Source organism: Eurypyga helias, unplaced genomic scaffold, assembly GCF_000690775.1.
Source record: "Eurypyga helias isolate BGI_N326 unplaced genomic scaffold, ASM69077v1 scaffold8490, whole genome shotgun sequence".
In the NCBI taxonomy this organism is placed as follows: domain Eukaryota; kingdom Metazoa; phylum Chordata; class Aves; order Eurypygiformes; family Eurypygidae; genus Eurypyga; species Eurypyga helias.
The window spans coordinates 3224-8503 of NW_010227646.1; positions in this window are offsets into that span (position 1 = coordinate 3224).

The following is a 5280-nucleotide window of genomic DNA, read 5'->3' on the forward strand; positions in this document are numbered from 1 at the left end:
AGGAGGATCATACAATTCTTTGGAGGTCCTCGGCCATTAACCAATGGGCTACAAGGCCAGGTCTTCTTAATGAGTGATGGGTTGAAAAATGATGGCTAAGGCAGTAACTCCCACGCAGGGAGATCTCAGGAGAGTCTTGGCTTATGTCATTTTTATATGAGCTATTTTGGTGTAGTACTGGAAATTTCATCACTTCTGATATATATGTAGGAATAAAGATGTTGATTAGATCATTACATTTAATCGAGCACAGGCTATTTCTGGATGTTCCTTTCTAATATATTTGGAAACCAGCAAGTGTAGTTGAGTTTATTTATGGTGACAATGAATTAAAAATGCTTCTTGCTACATAAGCATTTGAAAAAGCTTTTGTTTTTCTTCGTTTGCAAGGACAAGTACTTTTAATATGCTATTCGGGTGCGTTCGGTGAATGAACGTGTAAGAGCCTAAGTTCACTGTTATTTTTATTTAGCAGATGTAGGAGTTTCTAAGGAAGGGGATTCTGAAAATAGTTGCAAGTCTCTGGACTTGCTCAGCATTTCCAAAATAGTTATTTCTGTTTTCCCTTGAAGACATATTTTAACTTGTCAGTCCCATGAAAACGCAAACTGTTCAATATCTAAAAATCATGCCTTACTGGGTTTTAAGTTAAGAGACAAATGAGGAAAAAAGTCTAAGACTATCTCATGTCACTTGTTATTCTCTGAAGGGATCAAAAAGTTTCCAGGGGTGCCCTTTTGATGCTGGTAGTTTAATGACAGGCTGTTTAAAAACGCAGGTACTGTACCTCTGACTTCTGAATTCCTCCGGGGGCTTTGTCCATTCGTGCAAGGCCTCATGCCCTCCATTTTTGCAGGGAAAAGTCCTGTGGTTTTGCAAGGAAAAGTTCTGCTATTGCAAATACTTGACTCTGCAAGTCTAAGGAGGGTCTGACCTGCCATTAGCATGTGATTTTATGATAAAATACAGGTGGTGGAAATGTTGCAGCAACAAAGGGCAGCTTTTTAGGAGATGGGATTAAAGAACCACATCTGTCAGGTTCTTAAAGCAGACTGAAAAAGCAAGTACTGACATACCCTGTTGAAATCACAAAGCCAAACGTCTCATCTATCTTTGCACCAAAATAAAGTAATGACACAGCTGCTTTTACTGCCAGTTACTGGAATGTGACTTTCTCATTTACTTCTTTGCCCTTGTTCGTGTCAAAACCATAAACCTAAAAGCTTTAAGGAAATTAAAAGAAAGGAAAGTTTTCCTATTTCTGGCTTGTGCTTGGATTTTATTCTCACTGCGGGCCTGATGAGAGATTGGGGCTTTAATGTTCAGATCAGCGTATGTTTTAGGTTGTCAGGATAACAGGCCTCATCCACTGGACATAACACCTTGTCTGACAGAAACCTTACATATTCCCTGCTGTGAGAATCCCCTGACAAACACGGGCAGAGATAAACCGGACCCTCAGTGCTAAAGGCAGCATCTTCAGCTTTATGAGTGATGGCTTAATAGGGCATCCCCCTGACATCCCTTCTCACAGGGACTAGAAGGCTGCGGGATCGTGTCTTCACTGCTTGAAACACTTGCTTGGCCAGTTGGGCCTGTACAGGAATGTAACATTGTGCAGCTCTTGGATGGCGGTGACTGAAATAACAAGCCATTTGGCCTCTTGAGGTGATAACTGAATCACTTCCACAACCAAAACCCGTGTCCCTGCTTTCTCTCTCCCTGCAATTGCACATGCTGTGCTCAAGGGATTTCTGCTTGTCCCAAAGCAGCACTGCAGAAAGGTTCATCAAATGTCACCAAGCGTCTATATTTACCTGGCTGCACCAAGGCCTCCGATAAATCATTCCCAGGCAGCAAACAAATCTGGTTGTACTGCGCTCTGCCAGCGATCTGTCCGCCTCTGCAAGCTCCAGATGGAAGACCTTGAGCTCCAAGACTTTCTTTGATGTGAGAATATATTGTGCATTTCATTTCCTGGCAACAGGTTTTTCTTCGACTAGTAAGATACCAGAATGGAGTTTCGTGACTTACTTCTGCAAGAATAAGCTTTCCTCCTTTTCCCAGGCTCTCACACTTGTTATCCAGGGCATAGTCTTACTCCCCTTCTACTCACAACATTGAGTAAAAAACATCGCACCCATGAACAAAACTGGGAACTGTCCCCACCTCAGTCTCTTTTGGTAAAATCCCACTCACATCAGCAACATCGCTTTTGTTTCCAGCAAGAATAAGATTGGGGGTTCCAATAAAATCAGTATTACCTGTGTAAAGAGGAAACCTTTCTCTGCTGACCTGCTTCAGAGAGCTCCGAAACACTGCAGCCAGCATCAGTTGTCGGTTTCTGTGCAGAGGCTGAAAAGACACAATGGGCTGGGATGACTAACCTGGTCCTTTTCCAGTACCGTGGTCCCACAGCTGTGCTGAAATACTCCTCCAAGGACACCTCCTCTGAAAGAACATCCGTCTTCATGGTGGCAGCCACAGAAATCTGCTTTTTAAGAGGGCTACATGTGGAAGGATATTAGAGAGCAAATGCTGTAACGTATTTGTGCTACAGTCTCACCAGGAAGAATGATTTATAACATACATAGAAAAAGCAAAAAAGACCCCAAACCAGATGGAGCCCATGCATCTGATAACGTTGCGAACATAGGTACGAGGCAAAAGCTGTGCTTTCCCGTTGATTTGCTAAGATGCTCCTTCTGCTACCAGAATTTTAAGTTTCTTACTGTATTCTGAGTTCTGACTTGTGTTTATGGCTGAGGCATCGGTCTTTCCGTTGCCCTTCCGTAACATTCAGCGACAGTCCATGCCTCCCGATGTGGGTCACTCGGCATCCTCCGTTTTCACCCAGCTGTGGCGCAAGGCTTTTCCTCCATTCCCTTCTCCTTCGGGGTTCTACGCCAGGGTAGATTTAGGTCACCACCCATTATCCACGTAGCACGCATGCAATCTGCCCACCTGTCAGTAATTCGTACGAGGCAGGACGGCTTCACTCTCAGTCCTCCCTTCCCGTGCAACCAAGCCAGAAGGTTTGGTACGCCCTCAAGGTGCTCGCAGCACATCAGCTGCCGGCTAGCCTCGGATGCCTCAACTCTTCCCTGACCTGCGATCCGGGCTCCCTCTCCCTCTACTGCAGGGGGGAACACAGGACAAAAATCTGACCGGAGGGGGTGACCATCCTCCACCGTCAGGGTCCTGCGGCATCGAACAAGGCAAAGGACACGTGGTGGAAGGATGCTCGTCGGGACAAAACAGGAGTTCAAAAGCACAAACAAGTTTACTTTGCAACAGAGCAAAGACTGTTTTCCCAGAGGAAATGCATAAAAGTATTTTGTAGTTACATTAAGGCATTTATTGATACTGCAAGTGAAGCAAGATGCACAATCACCAATGTTTGGTGTTTCCTATGAGGGGGGGAAAAAAAAAAAAAGCTTGAAATACATGATGTAAACAGCCAGAAGTCACCATTTTCCTAAAACTTTATAAAAATGCTGTAGATGAAAAAGACAACTGCAAGAAAAATTAGCAGGTCACGACAAAAGCAGCTTAATATATTATGAGGAGTGTGTGCTTTGAGCTTCATGGGTTTGTGATAAAACCTTACGAGTACCCAGAGAAACTGAGCTGTTCCTGCTCCCAGGGGCTGATAGGACATCTCCATGGTGCTCTTGGAAGGGACAGATGGCTCCTGGTTTTGAGAGGTTCAGGAGAAATGCCAGACACCGCAAGGTCCTGAGAAAGCCCTCACGTGCCCACAGCTGGCCCTTACGCACCATGGAAATGCCAGTCTTCCTGCACGAACCACCCAACAGCCCCCTCTTTGCTCACCCCTTGCTTCCCCCTAAACACAGAGGATTTACACACCCCCGGGTTAGCTGCACAAAGGCAAGATGGGAATAAAGTAGCGGCCGAGTCCCGTTTTGGAGCACTGCTGATGGCCTCACCCGCAGCATGGCCAAGCCGCAGGGCAGGCAGGATCCCTCCTTCCCCTGGTCACAACAGTTCATGCCGCCCGACTGAGAGCATTAATAACACGTACAAAAGTAAAGAAAAAGAGAGCAGAACCCCGACACGGCTTTGCCAACTATACACTGAGTTTTTCTTTGTTTTCAGAGTGGGATTTCTTCACCTCCAGTAGTGTCCGGTGAGGGTTGATGGCTCCGGGAAGGGGACTCACTGGCCAAGCAGCACGCATCCCTTCCATGTTCTGAGGGGCAGAGTGACCGTGGAGAGGTGGTGTCTTTCTGCTGCTGCATGCAGGACCCACAGAACTGTTTCCAGAAGCCTTGTGACAAGGTAGGAAGATCCTTTATACCTGATGGAGCGGAGGGGTACTGGCGAAAATCAGTCCTGGCAGATTCCTGAAGATGGAATAACGTGTGAACTGCCAGGCTGCCTTGGCTCCTCCTAAGTCTGTGCTTTAAGTCCTCTTGCAGACAATCATGAGGTGCTGTTCCCAGAAATGGGTGAAGTCGGAAATATTTAAAGTTCAAGGCTGGCCATTACCGACGTAAATGCCCTTCCCCTCGCACAGAAGGGAAATGAAATTGCTGAGGACACTGGTTAAGGAAAGGATGCTATTTTTTTAGGGGATGCTCTTTTTCAGCCAGGTACAATCTGCGCCTTCCTGCAACAAGCTCCCCTTTTGCATCCAAAGGGGGGAAAAGGAGGATCCTGCTGTAATCCCTCCTGTGCCTCAGCCCTGTCCGGGCGTTTGTAACAACACACAGGACCCGCAAGCTGCGGGAGCCCTTCGTGCTCACCGTAGACAGTGTTCATCAGGGCCGTTAGTCATTACCCCCAGTAGTTAAACAGCTTTTGCCAAGTGATCTCAACTGCCGAGTCCACAACACACCCCAGGTTACTGTAATGCTGCCAGCTGACACCCAGTTACGTTTGCTGGGGTGTACTGGCGTTACCACGTTGTTTTGCCTGCTGGCTGACTGCAAGACATCCAGGGGTGCTGGGTCAGGAAAGCTTTGTGGGCTTATGGGTGGGGAAGAGAAAGCTACTGAGATTTATTATTCCCCCTCTCCAACCCAGATCTGAGAGAAAAAAGCAAATGTTTCTTCGCTCAGCTTGTCTCTCAAACGCTTTTTATTCAACCCCTCAGTAAGAGCATTTCCCAAATCCCCATATTGGCTCTTCGGAGCCTGACAGATCAAAGGATGTTTTATATACAGATGTGTACCATTAGCTTGTCAGGTAAGAAAGACCACTCCCTGCTAGGGTGGCTCTTTCCCAGCCCAACTCCAAAGGGAGCCATGGCCTTTC